Source organism: Olea europaea, unplaced genomic scaffold (assembly GCF_002742605.1).
Source record: "Olea europaea var. sylvestris unplaced genomic scaffold, O_europaea_v1 scaffold680, whole genome shotgun sequence".
NCBI lineage: Eukaryota > Viridiplantae > Streptophyta > Magnoliopsida > Lamiales > Oleaceae > Olea > Olea europaea.
Window position 1 is genome coordinate 595,079 of NW_019265184.1, and position 19,993 is coordinate 615,071.

Sequence of the window (19,993 nt, forward strand, 5' to 3'; positions counted from 1 at the left end):
CACTAAGACCAACTTTCATTCCTGCCCAACGAGTGAGTCTAAATGTTAAGTTACCTTGTGACTTTACACTCGAGGGCCAATGTCCATCCGGCCCGAAGAATCCTTCCAGGATTCGCAAACTTAAATCAAAGATGCAATGGTCGGTTGTGCACTAAGAATCAAAGATGCAGCACAATAAAGGCTAAACAATTTCGATTCAATTCAAAAACAGTCTGAAGTTTATTATAAAATAAAAAATCTAAACCTTAACTAACTAGTAACCAAATCAGCAATTTATAAAAGAATGTACCGACTTGGATAATATAGCTAAAACATTTGAATACACTCCTAGAACATCATCTCGCTATTGCACATCAAAAATATAAAAGGCGTGTTTGGTGCATGACACTAAACCCGCTCCTACGGCTACGAGTCTTACTCAACAAGGCAGTCGCCCATTACAAAATAGAAGGATAAATGACGAAAAACAAGCAGCGAACTACCTTGACAACAAAATTCCTTATAAACCAAGTCATCCCTCATTTCACTCGTCCCAGGCCAAAAATCCACAAGAAAAATGCACAAGAGGAAATGCTTTTACTGCTCAAAGTTTCATGCCATATGCACCAGGTAATAATGTGCTTATCGCAAGTTCTATAATTAAACTTTTTTTATGATTTGCACATCTTCATCTTCAAGTTCATGCTCCTGGAAATTAAAAATGGTCAATAAATGATTATCCAGCAGTAAACATGACATGCACCATATTGAATGGTAAAAAGTTGAATAGAATTTACCTTGTCTACCCTCTGGGGCTTGTGCTTCGTGCTCGAACCCAAACCAATGCACTACAATATTGAATAAATCGCAGGTCATTTGACAACAATCAAAATGATGAAAACTAAAATTAGTTGCAAGATAGGATATATCATAGAACATTTAGATATACTTGCAGTGGGCAAGAATTTAAGATATAATCATATAAAGATCTTAGAGTTGACCGCACCGAATTTGTCCTGAAGTTAACAGAAACTACAACATATATTTGGCTGAATTTAATAAAGTAAAAAATTTTATTTGGAATACTTTCTCTTGATCCATCTCTCTCTCTCGACTTTGCCAACAGAAAACGACCCATAATCATTTGTTTTTTCTATGCGCAGATTCATATGGCAAGATATTTTTATTTGTTTGTTCAACGAAGAATGTGTTTATTGTTTACTCGAAAGATAGTTTTTAGTTCTGCTCGTCCATTCTTCAGAAATATATAATAATCACACTGAAGTTCCAAATAAGTAGTCTCACTATAAAAACAATGCGAGGATTATGCCTCGAATCCCTTCACATGTGAAGCTTTGATACTACACCTCGAATCCTGTGCATTTTCGATTAGCTCGGGTGGGTTAAACCTATACTTAGAATAGCCTTCTATCCTTGTTATTGAGACACAATTGAACTACAAACAAAAACTTCGAAATAACAAATTTGGGAAGAGAGACTACTTAAATTGTTTGAGCATGTCCTTGTGTATCTGGTAGCAAAAGTCCTCAACTGTCGTTTTCTTTGACGACAATATTACGGGATCATTATAGTCTGGATTCACCCCCTTTGGTTTTGTGTATATGCAAGTTAAGTTGAGATATTCCCATATTTTCTCCAGCAGACCATCAAAATTCCATTCTAGATGAGCACTGAGGAAATTAATCACAAATTAAAAAAACTAACCATTAAATAAACAATCAGTGAACATGCAGCTACTATACTTCTCTTGACAATAAAAGGAAGGAAAAAATCAGCATACGAGTTAAGAGGATACAAGCAATATATGCCTGTTAATGGCTTGAAGTAACACAACTCACACTCCCACTGTACCAATCTTAAATAATGTCAATGCTATTGTGAACAAGGGAAAATATGTAGAATATTTGCAGTTCAAAAGGTTTTAATAATATACAGAATGAGGAAGCATGATACTTGTTGCTAAAAAGACTGAGCCATGAACATTTGCGGTTGCAGTCTAAGAGTATAGAAAGGGGAGGAATTTGATAAAGCAAGTTAAGCAACAAGATCACCCAATTCCACCCACACATCATGGCTGGAAATGCGGGACAATAATGTACACAATATGTTTTCAGAAACAATAGTGACAGGACCAGAAACCCGGAACTCTGCCACCTCTCAGTACATGAATAAAACTCAGATGTAAGCACCAAGTCCCAATAAAAACAAGGTCTAAAAGATTTCAAGGTACTCATTCTACCTAATTTTTGCAACAAATCATCGATATAAATTAGCACAAAGGTGAAAGGATAATTGAGACGCTAATATGACAAAGGCATGAAAGCAGACAACAGTTTTGTACTACAGTAGCAACTCAGCAATGGATTATTTACCGAATGCACTCTCAATCTAGTTGTTGCAATTTGGAAATTTCGCACTAAAATATCATACAGAAAGTGACAGAAAACAGGTTGGAGTAAAGCATTTCATGATTAAATTTTCTGTATTTCAGAGCCCCTATTTGATGAAGATTAAAATCAATTTTTTAGTAGATTTTAATAAAAGATGATGAAATATGTGATTAAAAAGTTGTGAGACCCATAAAATATGTGGTTGAAATGAATTATTAACTTTGACTCAGATGAAAATCCACCTTTTAATCGTTACCAAAGACAGGCTCAATTTTGAACTATCGTTTAACAGAACCAACACCCAAGTCATACACCTCTTCCTATCCATCCAGATGAGCATAATAAGCTTACAACTGCACAAAATTGGTACGCTGGCTTCAATAAGACATCGAACAAGGGTCCATTTTAGATGCAGGATTGGACTTCAATTAAAAGAAGCTTAGCGGGCAATTACAAATTCTTCCAACTAGAATTTTCATTTCAATTATAGTTGTGCTGAAAACTTGACCTGTTGCCGATTGAACACATGATAAAAAGTATAACAACAACTCTTTGCTTACTAGACATATTCATTTTCCCACAGTAGAGGTTTCAGATATAATTATTTTCCTATTAAAGCAGGAATGCATCATTTTATTATGACATTAGGTAGGAGCAAACAAAAGAAAGTTAAACTGCATAGAATTTAAAAAGTAATATAACTGCTTTCTCTGCACTGCCCCCGTCCTTTTCCCTTCTCTACTTAATAGCCCAAATCTCAAGGAAAAAATAAAGAACACACGAAAAAGATGTGTCAGACCAACAGAGCACATGACAAATGCAAAAGGAAGTATTAAGCTATTGACAGACATATTTAAGCAAAGTTCATCCAGTCAAAGATTTGCACATATAAACTCTCAACTGTTGTGCGAACGAAACCACAAACCATGCTGATTCATTTGCTAACTATGCATGCAAGCAAATAAAATGGTTCTGTAACAATTGACGGCTTTGATTCAAAAATATATCAGCATTGTTTATAGTACAAAAAGTAAACTTCTGTGACCAAATAAGCTGTTGATGTCCAAAAATGGAGGAAATGGAGTACCTTATTGGGCAATAGTGCGGAAGTTTGTCCAAAATCTCCAGCTCTTCAATTGTAATCTGATCGATCTTGTTGACAACATAGATGCAAGGAATATATACCCTGCTCCCTTCAATAACATCTATGATGTCGTCAGCAGTTGCATTGTACTTAAGATTAATATCAGCATTGTGTATTCTGTATTCGCTGCATATTGCCTTCACAGTTTCAAGGTCCAGATGCGTGTTGGTAACTGTTGATGTAAAATTGATCCCACCCTTATCTTTCCTGTGGAATGTCAGATTTGGTGGTTCCTTGTTTAACCTATTTTCAGGGAAGAAGGAATAAAAACAGTTAATTTTTGAGAGAGGTGAGTGACAGAATACCAATTGCTTTACAAATCTAAAAGGAGACATTGAGTAAACAAATCAACAAGGCATGTTACCTTATACCAAATCCCTCGAGCTCTTTCTCTATAAGATTTTTGTGAGTAATTGGCTTTATTGCATCCAGAACAATTAGGATAACGTTGCATGTCCGAGAAGTACTGATTACCTCAATTCAAATATCACATTCAAGTACCAAGCAAAAGAATAAGATTAAAAACATGTTAATAACCATATTATCTTTATCATCAAGCTGTAAAGAATACTTGCACCCTAAAATGATGTCAAGAATAAATGAATACAGAAATCTAAATGCAAGAGCCTGCTTGAAACGGGGTGGGCCCAAGGGAGTGGACTTAGGGTGGATTCCGGACTTGACTCTAATGATATAGGATAGATTGCATTGGTTCCATGAGTTATAGTTTTTGAGAAAAGTGGTGACAGTACCCTACGTGAGCTGGAGGTCCCGTTCTTTAAGTCGATTACCGAGCATTCCCATGGTGTGGGTGGACAATATAGGAGCATGTTTGAAATGGGGTGGGGCCAAGGGAGTGGGCTTGTGGTGAATTCCCAAGCTTGATTGGGGTGATATAGGGTGGATAGCATTTGCTGATTCTGGTGATATGGGTGAATTGCATTTGTGCTATGAGCTATATCTTTATGGCAAAGTAATAGAATAGAATACTAGAAACCTGACCATTTGTAAACAATAAATAATATATTGGTAGCAACAGCAGCATATCAGGAAATACAGATATCCGGAACTGATTGCTAAGAGGCAGGGATGCATTACAATATAATAGCAGCAGGTGAAGGAGAGTATATGTCAAAACAATTTAAGATCATAAGCAGCAAGACAAAAAGTCAACATTATTTGCCTGTTTGAGCCCCATTTTTGTGTACAAAATGCACTTTGAAATAGTATTTTAATGGAGAATGTGTGACTAAAAAATAAGGAAAAGTTTCGGGTTTCCCTGTGATATTATTTTATTGAAGTATGTGTGGTTTAAAATAAGAGAGAAAAAAATGTATTTTGAAAAAAATGGGGACCAAACAAGGGCCATATAAACGACTTGAAGATTCGACGAAGACGAAAACTAGATGAAGAATAGAATACTAGAAACCTGACCATTTGTAAACAATAAATGATATATTGGTAGCAACAGCAGCATATCAGGAAATACAGATATCCGGCACTGATTGCTAAGAGGCAGGGATGCATTACAATATAATAGCAGCAGGTGAAGGAGAGTATATGTCAAAACAATTTAAGATCATAAGCAGCAAGACAAAAAGTCAACATTATTTGCCTGTGATAGCAGAAATTGGTGATGAAGAATAGAATACTAGAAACCTTACATCAAATCACTAGGTAGAAATGATAATTTCCATACCAAACATCTAATGAATGAAGTAGATCACATACAGATCTATGCATATTTAAAGCCGTAATCACAAAAAGATAATAACATTCATGATTAATTGGAAATGTCAAGCTATTTAAGTATGGAACATTGGAGGACCATTTAATGATCTCAATTACACGTAAATGGATTTCTAATAGAAAGACTGGACCTTTCCTAGAATACAATTAAAAAAAATCTCAATCCTTTAAGGACCATGCTACACGTACATAATGGCTTACCTAACCATTTACACCCTACTCACATAATCAAGGTGGGGACCACGGCTCAACATTATTAAATACACGCGGGGCCCGCGTGTTTGTGAGAGGGGGTAAACGTTTCGGTAAATCCCCCCTTGGTACAAAGAGAATAATCCATCCTTTAAAGTATCCAATTTTCTTCTCCACAAGTCACATCGAAGTCCCCTAAAGCCAATTGGTAACTACCATGACAACCATCTTCCAACACTCGCAAAAAATTAAAACCACCTGCAACCAAACTTCTCACAGAACCTTGCAGATAGGATCTGTGCCATAGGCCGAGGGGTTTGGCAGGATTTACATCATGGAAAACTTTGGACGGAAAATAGGTAAGATCAACGACACTAGGAGCACAGCCTCCATTTGACCAATGTATTCTCATCTATCTTGACAATGTGCCCCTTATTCAATGATTCTAAGTCTCATCCATCGTAGGGCTTCAGTTAAATGATCCCTGGTTTTACTTTTCAAATTTTCAATTTCATGCATTTTGATAACGTTACAACAGACAGTTGGGTGTTGTTTGAGCTGGTTTTGAGGGGTAGTACAGCTATGGTCATGGAATTCACTGATGCTTGTTAAGACGAGATTGATAATAAGGGGTTGGGCTATCCTGCACGTTGTATAACTTTTTTTTTCTTGGTTGTTGTGTGTTGTTGAAGGGGTGGGGCGGACCACATAGGGATTTGGGGAGACAAAAATCAATGAAAATTACTTGGCATCTTCACTATAAATTAGAAGGTTGAAAATTCTCTTCTCCATCCCTTAAGAGTGCGAAAATGATAGTAGAGATTGTTGGTTGATAATTGTAGTATGATGGGGTGTAACTTTTATGCGAATGATGGCCTTACTCTATCTAGCAGCAGTTGTGGTAGCCCAATTCAGGGAAGAAGGCAATTCATGATATCCGGGAAAAAGTGATTTACCATAGTTGAAAGCTTCCCCAATATATTGCGCCAACCAAAACAAAAGAGTACATTATAGTAGTCTAACCACCACCATATAAGCAAAACTAACAGCACAGGTAGACAAATAGACACTAAATCAAGAAAACAGCAAGGGTAATTATATTACCACCACAAAACTTATTTCCTACACCACATTATAATAACACCACAATTAAAATCTATTTTCAATAATTGCACCACAACAAATTTACAATTTTACTCCCAATCCAACAAAAAATGAAATTAAAAAAAATAATGTTGTGGTGTACCCATCGAAATCCATACCCTAAATATCTATACATATACATATAGTCATATACAAACATGTATAGACACAGGCACTTACATGGTTCAGGAAATGATATGAATCTGCTATTATATTTTTCTCATTTTCTTACAACTTTTTCTTTCTAAATTATGAAGTTTCTTGAAAATAAGATTAATCCCCCCATCCCCACCCCCCTATGAGAAGAAGAACAGAAGCAAGAAGAAGAGCTGCAAGCCGAAGAGGCGGAATTGTTGCGTGGAAATCCTTTGCTAAATAATCTGGCTTCCTTTAGTGTAAAGAGAAGGTGGGATGATGATGTGGTTTTCAAGAACCAAGCCCGAGGCGAGACCAAAATTGCAAAACGCTTTATCAATGATACCATCAGGAATGATTTCCATCGGAAATTCCTCTAAAAGGACATGAAATAAAACAACTATTTGAGTAAGATGCCCAGAGATGTGAGCCAATGAACAAAAGAAGAGTCTGCTTGAATTTATAAGCAAACTATGAATGTGCTCAATTTGTTCTAATTGCTGTTCACTTGCAGAAAGTTTGCATTGTAATTATCGTTTATGAGGATTGTTTCTTGTTCTATATTAATTGAAAGATGAAATTTTGAGGTAGGGGTTGGAGGAGGGATTGGGGAAGAAGATAAATTTTTAAAGGTTTTATGATTGTGGTGGAAGAATAAATTATTTTATGTGTTAAATATATTAAAAACCCACTTATGTAATTTTATTTGAGGTTATTTAAGTAAATAAAAAAACTGAGGTGTAATTAACAATTTTTGTAGTGGTAATATAATTACCCAAACAGCAATCCATATGGATAACAAGAGGGGAGATTTAAAACTACCAAGATAACAACAATATATTTAGCAACAGCTAGTGTCATTTCTTACCTGTCTACCTCTACCCTTGCCATCTTTAGCACCCTCAATAATCCCAGGAAGATCCAATAACAGCAAACAAAAGCAGGAAGAAAATCCTAAAGTGAGTGTTGAAAAGGGCACAGGCTGTCATTTCAGAATGTAAATCGTGATGCTGCTATCTCTGATATAAATTTTCCATTACATTCCCACAACCATATTTTCATCATAAGAAAGTTAGATGGTCATATAATTGGAAAAAAAAAAAAAAAACAAAGAAAAATGTTTTGAACAGTCACAAAGACAACTAGAACGTATGATGAAGAATATATAACATCCAAATAAGAAAAAAATGGAAAGGAAAGGAAAACTTGAAGTTTCTCAAGCCTCCATGGTATAAATTTTACTGTCATGCAAATTGAATTTTAAAAATAAGCACGTTAAAATTTGTTCACTCATATTACAACCAGTGATCCACAAATAAACAGAAAGAAGTAATAGAATTGATTTTTGGAACCATCTTCCAATCAATTTATTTCTCAATGTAAATGCTGAAATTCAACTGTCATCCCATATTTCTCAATCATTTTAAACTATTCTGTCTTTTAAGTCTTCAAGGTCTTGTTTAGATAAAAATTATCATCATTAGAACTAATAACAGTATCACACAGGGAATGCAGGCCACAGCAATCAATAGCCATGTGTTGGAAGCTTTCAAAAGGGAAGTAAAATACAAAACCGGGCAATTGAAGACCTAGGCAGAACAAAGATTATATGGATGTGTCAACCAATAGTCCTTTGCCCCTTTGCTTGATAGACCAATTTTACTAACAGCAGGGGATCATATAGCAATGTCCTTTAAAAGGACATCACAAGCTGGGGGTATTTTTAGAATCTCATATTTATCACTCAGACGGATATATTAACTTTTTTCAAGACTCAGCGCACCTTCATTAAGTAAATGAATGATTTGCCTCACCATAGACTCATTGAAGGTTCTTAGACTAGAATCAACAACACAGGGTGCAACTTGAACAGGTTGCTGATTTAACATAGATACTTCATTGGAAAAGCCACAACATGTATGGCAGTATGAGTAAGATTAGTCTTGATTTATGAAAGGGATAAATGAGAAACTTAAGTTTTGACCCCTAAAAATATTAACAACAACATGCTACTGCTGTTCAGCATCATCTCAGGTCTATGGCTTTATCTATATTAAAAATTGGCATTCATCGACACGACACGAAACAAAAAGAGAGCTCCCACTGAAATTCCTGAGAACGTGTGTAACTATTCATGCGATATCATCATGTGTAAGCAAAATTATCAGACTAACAAAAGCACCGTATGAAACCTTTTCTAAGATCAAGCGATGATAATACAATCATATGCCAATAGGATAGGGGAAAACCAAACTGCTCATGGTTCTCGCAATAGTGGCTGAAACGCAACAAAATTTACTCCTCCAATTACCAAATGATAATACCTGAATTTTAGCACCTCAATACATGATTACAACAGGAATGCAAGTTAATGTAGTAAACTCATATGAAGCAACCTGCAACACATGCAGAAAAAGCTTTAAGAAAAACTCATTGAAGCTACACCAACTCAAGGTTTCACGCAGTGAGGTACCATAACCAGAAGAGAAATTATTGGTCAAGATAGAACAAGCCTATAATACAAAAGAAATTGCATCCTACGTTCACAAAACCTATGACAGCAAGACAATGTAGTAAACTCATATGAAGCAACCTGCAACACATGCAGAAAAAGCTTTAAGAAACACTCATTGAAGCTACGCCAAATCAAGGTTTCACACAGCAAGTATCAAAATCAGTACCAAATTATTGGTTAAGATAGAACAAGCCTAGAATATAAAAGAAATTGCATCCTACATTCACAAAACCTATAACAGCGGGCATAATTATATGTAGTTACAAGAACATCAAGAATTACAAACCTCGGAGAAAGTCCCCGTTAATTTGTTTAAAAGTGTTGATTTCCCAACTGAAGGGAAACCCACAAGACAAGCTCTCGCATCACCACTTTTTGTAACATCAAAACATTCTCCAGCACCACCACCTCCCTTTGATGATGGTGCAAGAAGCTCCCTCAGAAGTTTTGCAAGTTTAACCTACCATCAAATGATTAGTAACAAAAAATCAATTTGGCTGGATACATTAAATGAATACAACTGTCAGCATAAAAAAGGAAGTAAAATAGGAAGAAATTATTGTATTCAATTCATTGGAATCCCATAAACAAGTTAACAAAGGTTCTCTAGTGTCCAAAACATGGTTTTACCTTACTACAAAGATTTGACAACAATAAAACAAGGCAAAGGGGAAAAGTTAGTTCAGTGTGGAAAACAAAATGATATGCATATCCAATTTTAGAAAAAAAATCATCTTACAGCAAAACTACAGGCATGACGAAGTATACCTTCAGCAAGCCCAAGCGATGTGCAGTTGCTTTGTTCTTCTGGTTCTTTGCCATCTGTGATAGGTAGAAAATGGATCAGTTTGACAAACTCAGAATTCTCTTTCATATCAAACAGGAGATAGATATAAAGAATAGCTCAAACTTCACTCATCAAGGTGTAAATCATAAATATCAAAATTGCGATCTAACGATCCAGATCAAATGCAGAATTTGCAATTTGAGTGGATTGCAGTAGAATCGTAACAGGATCTTGTAAGATCGTACAGAAATCGGACAACAAATAAACTGATATCCCTTCTTTGCTCTATTGCCTCACGGTCTCAACATGACGGTTGTAAAAATATTTCTTTCTTCTTTCTTCTCGAGTGAAAGTATTTTTACCGCAATAAAAAGAATCTCCAACATATGTTTTCCTTGTCAATTCAGATCAACAAGTTTATGTCCGCTTAGTGTTTACTGGTTAAACACAGGCAAGATCTAAAGTCTTTCATCAAGCTAGTCTATTTGAACTTCATTTGATGTGAAACATTTACGTTAATTTTCTCAACTTTTAGTAATGAAGAACTCCAAATCATACACAGATACATGTAAATTCAATAATTACAGCAAACTCAATTTAGTTTTTTATATTGTGAAATAGTCATAAAAATTTGTTTATTATGAAGCAAGGACTGAAGTTAGTTACCTCATTTCTGATTTTCATAATGAAAACTTGTTTTTATTGCTTGTCTTTAGTAGCTATTTAGTATAAGTTGTCAATTTTTTCTTAAACTTTTTTTTTTTTTTTAATATTTTAAATCATTTTTTAGTAGAATCTTAATATCCTCAAACCAATCCACAAGACTCATCCACCATTTTTTTAAAAATACAATTATGATAATCTTGGTGTAAATATCCAAACATTGATCAGGAAAGAGATATGCCAAACATCTAAACCCCATTTTATAAAATGTTCCATTATAGCTACAAAAAAAATCGCCAGCTAAATTATCACTAAAAAGAATACTTCCGACAACTAGAAAAATAAAAAGAATGTTCTTAAAATCCAGTAATTAGTTGCATTTGCATACAAAAGAGGAAAAGAAAAGAAAGAAAATACCAGGAAAACATTTAACATCATTTTTGAATATTTTCAATTTCGGCTCTTTTTGGCTACAATCCAAATATACCCAACGTCCTTCTGTGTTTTCCTTTTTCCTTCACAAAATTACTACTTAAAAACATTGTTCTTCGTTTTGCATTTCTTATCGTTACAGTGAAACAACAAGAATCAATTAAAACTTAATCCTGCTAAAAAATTTCAACATAAACAGCATCAGAAACAATAAAAAGGCAACTTTTCTTGATTCGTGAGTATTACCTCATCTTCGATATCTTTGATTTTCTGCATGACAGTCGCCATTGTTTCGGGGTTGAAAGAGAGAACCTCTAAAACTACGACGTAAAAACTGAACTGGAACTTGTTCCGCAGAAGGAGTATTCTAGAAAGTCGAAATTCTTCCGGTTGATATCGGGTATGCCGGCGGATCGATCTGTGCTGAATTCGGGTCCGGGGCCTTTTTTTTTATAAATTAAATTATATTACGATCCATTCCATTTTTCTCTCTCTCCTATTTTTAATCACACAATCTTTCATAAAATAATATTACACGTAAATCGAAAACTTTTCTTTCTTTTTCAACCACTCATTTTTCTAAAAAATATTATTCCCCCATTTTCATTTTCAGTTAATGGACATCAAACATGAGCTTAGATTTTGTTTCGTCGCTTGGTCACGTAGTCGGGAGCCTCACGGACTCGCAGTAGCACAGGAATGGCTTTCTATGAAGGAGTTGATTGTTACAATAGTCACTATACTTAAAATCCATGTTTTTGATGTCTTTGATTTGCAGAAATTTAAAATGTCGAGTTTTGGTCACTAAATTAAGGTTTATATCTTTGATTGTTCATTGAACTTAGATTCATATCTTCGATTGCTTATCGAAGTTTAAAATGTCAAGTTTTGACCACTGAACTTTGAAATATACCGTACCTTACTCACTAGCATAACTGTTGAAATTTTAAAAAATATCGAATTTACAGTAAGTAATGTACAACATTTTTCAAAATTCAGTGAGTAATGTACAATATTTTTCAAAGTTCAGTGGTCAAAACTTGATATTTTAAATTTCAGTGAGTAATCGAAGACATAAACCTAAATTCAATGACCATTGTAACAATTAACTATTCTATGAAGTCTAAAAAGACAGTCTTGATCACCGAACTTCAAATGAACTTTCAATTTTGTCATTGAATTTGAAGAAAAAAATTCATTTTGGTCACTAAACTTAAATTTGTTTCACTTTAGTCAATGAACTTATATTTCATTTCATTTTATCATCACCGTACGTGTCATCTCTAGATGTTATGGAAATGCACGAAAGGCATCTAAGTCCAATATTAAGCTTGTCAAGGCCGACCTAGAGAAAGCAATGAAAGAGGTCAAGGACCTCAAGGTGAAGAGGGACCAAGCTCAGTATAAGGCAGCCAAAGAATTTAACGCCTTGATGGAGTTTGACAATCTCAAAGGCAACTATGCTACAAGTTCTTATGACTTTATTGAATTCAAAATAAGGTCCGACAGCACGGAGATCAGTTGATTCAAACATGCATAGGCTTAGATTTAAGGAAGATCCCGATCTTAACATGAGGCATGAATTAGGTTACGCCATGAATTAGGTTACGCACACACAATGTGCATCTTAATTTCATGCATGAGGCATGGTTAACTTTTTACACTTGAGGTGAAACTTGGTTGCATGCTCCAAGGCATGGCTAACTTTGAGCACTTGATCATCAAAATGGATCGATAAGTAAATGCTCAATACGAGATCCTAATCTACTCACTTACTTCTTGAACGGTTCTGATTAGTTAAATAATACATACTTCATAATAAAAGAATAAAAATTTATTTTAAGAAATGTTGTATTCAAAATAAAATGATTAAGGGACAGTTATGAGGTTTTTGTGGCATAAAACCAAACCAATGTCGTTGTGGCTTGGAAGCACAAGTCGGATGTGCTTCTAAAGGAAAATCATGTCTTTGCAATTGTATATATAATAAATTTTACCTTTTCTTCTTCTAACTCTTTCTTATCCAAGATTTATAAGGACCTACAATCTTTATTTTACTAAATCTTCCCTATTTTTTTCTCTTGATTTACGGTTAGGGTTTGTTCGAGAGAGAATAGATTTTTTAATAGTAATTTTTTGAAGAATGTGCAACTAAAAATTAGAGAAAAGATTTGGATTTACGAGTAAAATTATTTTATTAAGAATACGTGCTTAGAAATGAGTTTGGAGAAAAATGAATTTTTAAAGGATGAGGCTCAAACACGCCTAGGATGATTTATGTGTTTGATTCCTCTTTTGGTTGCCAAAATTTTCAATCACTTATAACTAAAATAGCTTTGCTATAGATACTCGGAGTTTGACACTCCGGATTACTTGCTACTCACATGGGTAATGTGTGGGGCCCAACCCCCTCACTCACATCGGGTTAACCGACGTGTCAAACACCAGGTACAAAAAGTATTTTTGTAACTACACACACACACAAAATGACGCTACTTTCAATAAATAATTACTACTTTATTGAAAGTAAATCATTAACTATTACTATTTATCACGTATTGTTTATTAAAATAATTTGTAAGCTTCCCTTTAAATCAGTATAAAATTGAAAAATAAATAAACAAATAAAATTTTGGGATCATTACAATTTTCCCTCCTTTTAAGAATTCGTCGGACTATTAAATTATTCGTAAAACTAATTGAACAATTAATGGTATTTGCTTAAAATGTCATCTTATTATTCCCTATCTTGCTTTTTCTACTACTTTGCTGTCCACAATACTTTTACTAGTGGAATTTGTTCATTTGGTGGGTACTTTTACTTCTTATCGAACCTTATCATTTGTTTGATTGGCAAGATCTTTATAAATACTTTATCTTCTATGTTGAATTTCAAAGGTCGCCTTCGACAGTTTGCATAACTCTTTTGACGCCTTTTAAGCGGTAGACATTCTCTATTTGATGACTTCTGCTACTTGCTTGCATCATTTATAGTCCCAAAAGTTGATTTTGTCTTATTTCATCCCAATGGAGCGGTGATCGACATTTTCATCCATATAGAACTTCAAATGGTGGCATTCCAATAGAAGAGTGGTAACTATTGTATTACAAAATTCATCGTAGTTTTTTGGTGTTTGGGGAAATTGAAATTCATCGAGATTTATCCCACTTCCATTCTATTATTGACAAATGGTTTCTAATAGTCAAGTTGACCTCTGATGTTTAGCGTTTACTTGTTGACATATAGTCGGCATTTTCATTCATGGCCACCAATAAAAGGTTTTAATTCTTGACATGTTTACGTTGCACAAGGATGTACTGAATAAAGGTATTGTGTGTTTTTCTCTTTTGGAACATATAACTTTTCTATGTCTTTCGTAATGCCGTAAGTAAAAAAATTCTATTCTTTTGTCGATCCATGTTCAGTTTCCTCCTTGATTTTGTGATAATAATTGTCATTTTTTATTTTTTATTTATTTATTTAATTTTGCTAGACTATGATGCAATCCCTAATTGTAGACTTCAACGTTGATAATAAAAGTTGTATGTCTCCATGTGGTACGCTTTCCAATTTAAAAATTTGCATTTAAACTTTTAGCCTTTCATGTCAGGATCCTTTTGAGGTTGAGGACATTTTTTGTATTAGGACATTTGCCATGACATTTTCTTTGATGTGATGATAGTTGATGGTACAAAATCTTCGACTGTCTACAACCACCATTTTCTTCTCGCGTTTAATTCTTATTGAGGAAAAGTACTTTAAGCTCTTGTGATCCATAAAAATTTCACGTTTTTTGCTATACAAATAATGCCCCCAAAATTTTAGGGCAAAGATAATGGCCGCCAATTCAAGGTCGTGTGTTGAGTAATTCTTTTCATATGGCTTAAGCGACGAGATGCATATGGAAAAAAATATTTCCATTAGTATGCTACCTAGCCCAGTAGCCCTTTTTTATGCATAATTGTAGATAGTGAACCACACGTTTCGAATTGATAGAATGGGTGTAATAGTGAACTTTTTCTTCAATTCTAGGAAGCTCTTTCAGCATTCTTCGGTCCATTTGAAAGGAATATTCTCCCGAGTAAGTTGGTTAAGAGGACAACTATCCTAGAGAATCCTTCTACGAAATTTTGATAATATTATTTATTTATTTATTTAATTTTGCTAGACTATGATGCAATCCCTAATTGTAGACTTCAACGTTGATAATAAAAGTTGTATGTCTCCATGTGGTACACTTTCCAATTTAAAAATTTGCATTTAAACTTTTAGCCTTTCATGTCAGGATCCTTTAGAGGTTGAGGACATTTTTTGTATTAGGACATTTGCCATGACATTTTCTTTGATGTGATGATAGTTGATGGTACAAAATCTTTGACTGTCTACAGCCACCATTTTCTTCTCGCGTTTAATTCTTATTGAGGGAAAGTACTTTAAGCTCTTGTGATCCATAAAAATTTCACGTTTTTTGCTATACAAATAATGCCTCCAAAAATTTAGGGCAAAGATAATGGCCGCCAATTCAAGGTCGTGTGTTGAGTAATTCTTTTCATATGGCTTAAAGCAACGAGATGCATATGGAAAAAATATTTTCATTCGTATGCTACCTAGCCCAGTAGCCCTTTTTTATGCATCATTGTAGATAGTGAACCACACGTTTCGAATTGATAGAATGGGTGTAATAGTGAACTTTTTCTTCAATTCTAGGAAGCTCTTTCAGCATTCTTCAGTCCATTTGAAAGGAATATTCTCCCGAGTAAGTTGGTTAAGAGGACAACTATCCTAGAGAATCCTTCTACGAAACTTTGATAATACATTAATACCTAGCCAATCCTAGAAAACTTACTATTTCAATGACGTACTTTTTTCAGTGTCAGTTCATTACTATCTCAACTTTACTTGGTACTACTGAAATTCTATTTTTTGATATGATATGCCAAAAAGTTTACTTCCTCTAGCCAAAAATAAAATGTTGAAATTTGGCATATAACTTTTCTTCCCTTAACGTTTGTAGCACCACACTTAGGTGCTATTCATGTTCTTCTTTTGGAAGTAGATGAGTATGTAGTCCTTGAATATAATCACAAATCTATCTAAATACTTCTTGAAGATGCGATTCATCAAATTCATGAATGCAGCGTGGATGTTGGTCAATCCAAATGACATCACCAAGAATTCATAATCGTAGAGATAGAAGCAGAAATTGGAATGTCTTCTTTCTTAATCTTCAACACCTAATATCCTTATAGTAGGTCAATTTTTCAGAAAACATATGCTATTTGCAGTGGGATAAATAGGCCATCGATCCTTGAAAGAGTATATTTATTTTTTATGGTTCTCAATAATATATGCAAAGTCACATTAAAATATCTTTCTTTTACAAATAACGCAGTCGCCCAATTTATATCTTGCTTCAACTTAAATCTCTCGCAAGACAAGATCATAGGTTTGAATCTCGAGAAATACGTAAAAAATTCTTGTGAAACAATGTAGACGCAAGCACTTCAAAAGCAGATAGTACGTAAGAATACAACTTGGGCACAAGGCCGAGTCATTAAAAAAGTGTTCGATTGATTTATTGAGAACCTAGTAGTTAATGTTTTTTTATAAGGATTAACTTTAGAGGAAACAATCGGTTGCCTACAATTATTTTTTACGATCGATTAAGGTTGCTCAACAATGTTATTTTAGATGTCGATTATTGGGTTGATTGGCATTTAACTTTGAGTTCATGAGAAATTTTCAATAGTAACTCTATCCACTAGATTTAGATCTCACAAGACAAGATCATAGGTTTGAATATCGAGAAATAAGTAAAAAATTCTTGTGAAACAATGTAGACGCGAGCACTTCAAAAGCAGATAGTACGTAAGAATACAACTTGGGCACAAGGCCGAGTCATTAAAAAAGTGTTCGATTGATTTATTGAGAACCTAGTAGTTAATGTTTTTTTTATAAGGATTAACTTTAGAGGAAACAATCGGTTGCCTACAATTATTTTTTACGATCGATTAAGGTTGCTCAACAATGTTATTGTAGATGTCGATTATTGGGTTGATTGGCATTTAACTTTGAGTTCATGAGAAATTTTCAATAGTAACTCTATCCACTAGATTTAGAAAGATGACTTCAGTCCTTACTGCAAGGCTAACCTCCTCATTCCTAACAAATTTATATTTTTGTTCTTTGTATTCACACAACTTATTTATGGCGCAAAGGCTTTGAAATTCCTAATTATAATCTCCAACTTTCCTCTGATGATGCTTGCAATTAATTATGATATTTCTAATACAATATCTAAGTTTATGGTTCATAAAATCTCCTGTTTCGACCAACATGCCCGTTTTCCCCATAATTTCAATGGTTATCACCCTCATCTAATTCAGAGTCTACTGAGAATGGAATGTATCTTCCCACTAACAATTAAGCACATTGTGTGAAATTACATATAGTGTGATTCAAATAAAATAATTGCAGTAAATCAGTAGCTTCTAGCAGCGTCTTCTGCATCCAACTGGCTTTGTTCTTTACAAAGTGCAAGGACCAAATTGCTCCATCTATACAGTTGAAGTACTAATGAGTTCCTCATTCTCGAAGTAGAAGGACCTACTCGATCCAATTTAGATGTTGGAGGACCCACTTACTCCCGATCAATTGTCGGAAGACTAACTTGCTCATTATAAAAAAGTTTGAGGGCAAAACATGTTAGGACCTACATGCTCAAGGTTCAAATTTGCAGGATCTACTTCCTCGTTTTAGGAAGACGGATGAACAATCTTATTTTGTCCTTGATATGGAGCACCAAAGTGCTTCTTTGGAAAAAATGAGGGTGCATTTGCTCCTTTCTTGAACTTGGAGGCCCGACTTGTTGCTTTTCAAATCTTAGAGTAACTAACTTTCTCCTATTGAAATGTTGAGGACCTACTTTCTTCTTTTAAATTTTCGAGACCCGGATGCTCCTTGTGAATCATTAGATGACCCTCATGGCCCATTCTGCAAATTTGAGGGTTTATCTGTTCTTTCTAAAATGTTGGAGGATCAATCCTTTCTAAAGTTGTTGTGCTAACTTGATCCTAGTTAAAGTTTGAAAAGTAAAGGAGCATATTAGTTTTGTAACATTTTAATAAGAGCAAGTTAGCCCTTCAACGCGTACAAGGTGCATGTTAGTCCTCCAACTTCTACAAAAGTGCAAGTTAGACCTCCAACTTGTAGTAAGAATCAAGTTAACCATCCCAACATTTCAAAAGGAGCAAATTGGTCTTCTAACCTTTTGAATGTAGCAAGTTGATCCTCCAATTTTTCAAATGGAGCAAGTTGGTCCTACCACCTTTTGAGAGGAGTAAATTGGTAAAGAGGCCCAAACCTAGCATGAAGAATAGCCCAAGCCCATTTGTGAGAGTAGTAAAGAGCTCGGCTCGAGCTCAGCATGATGGGTGGCACCGGTTCTATTGTGAATCTGAAGAAAGTAATGCTATTTAGTGCTATCTGTGCACTTTTATTTAGCAGATATTTGGTAGTGATTATGAAAATTGATTTTTTTGACCGTTAGAAAAAAAGTGGTTCCCACCTGTGAGAAAAAAAAGTAAAAAATGACACTGAAATAGTGAAATAACTGTTAAAAAAATAATTTTTTGGGATGAAAAATTCTACTAAATGGGGGCTTAGTCTAGTTATTATGAAAAAGGAAGAAGTATTTAAATAGAGAAATCTATTGTTAATTTTGTTTTATTTGATGAAAATGTCAGGACTAATCTAAAATTTGTGAAAAATAAAGAGTGCTTTAAATGAACTAAAAATTATCATCATTGTTGCCTAGTTTGACGATATTTCTTATATAGTATAAAATTCGTGCAAAAAGGGAGATGAAAAAATTCGATAACACTTTTAAATAGAAAATGGTATATTAAAAAAAAAACCAAAAATAAGTTAGCAGTCATTGACTATTTTTTCAAATTTTATTATTTTTTTTTTTTTTAGCAAAAGGAGGACAGTGCAAAAAACAAATAAATAATAATAATAAAAACACAAAGTAACTATCATTTCCGAAGAAAAATATGAGAAATGAATTAATCCTCGCAAAAAAGCCGACACCTCTATGTAAGTATTATGCCCTTGGTCCAATCGACTTTGAATATAAACACTTTGAATATATAATTGATGCGATTTATAGCAGATCTATTAATTAATTAATATTGAATTGAATTAAATAATGAAGTCAGTAAATTCAAATCTTAATAATTTGTTAATCACAAAGAGTTGTGATTATGAAATACAAACTGCATATGATTGAATCTTAAATCATCCGTGATCGTAAGTAATAACAAGATACGGATATCGTTATTATGGATAGATCATCACGTGCGACATTTCTTACTTGTGAAGTAAGTAGCTGATTTCACAAGTTAAAGTGTGGTGACATTTGAATGAATACGTTAATGTTTTGTTATAGAACAAAACATTGGAGACTCGCCGAGAGATTCCACATGGATAACTATCTGAGTGTCAGTGGTTAATCTCTAACTTTCGGTAGTGGGATTTGTCCTTTGACTTAAGGTTGTCATAGTGCATTATATGAGGATAGTCATACTTTGACGGTGTTGAATGTTGCTCTGCCAATGATCGCTAACATAGCATCGTTCGGGTATGTCAAGAATTGTATGAAGGTTGTGAATGATCAATAGAGGATTTGTTACTCTTAGATATTAAGAGATTATAATCTGCATTTCATTCAATTAAGTCGATAACGAAATCCTTGATCAAGGTGTACTCATAAGTCGAAAATGAGTTTTTGATTTTTATTGACTTAATAGTGGAGTAAAAGATATGATCGATAATCGAGATT

General features: G+C 34.2%; 1 pseudogene; it reads right to left on the reverse strand.

Annotated features, from left to right (window-relative positions):
- Window positions 1–195: 195 nt before the first annotated feature.
- Window positions 196–11,593, reverse strand: LOC111390428 (annotated as a pseudogene).
- Between the last annotated feature and the right edge of the window lie 8,400 nt (window positions 11,594–19,993).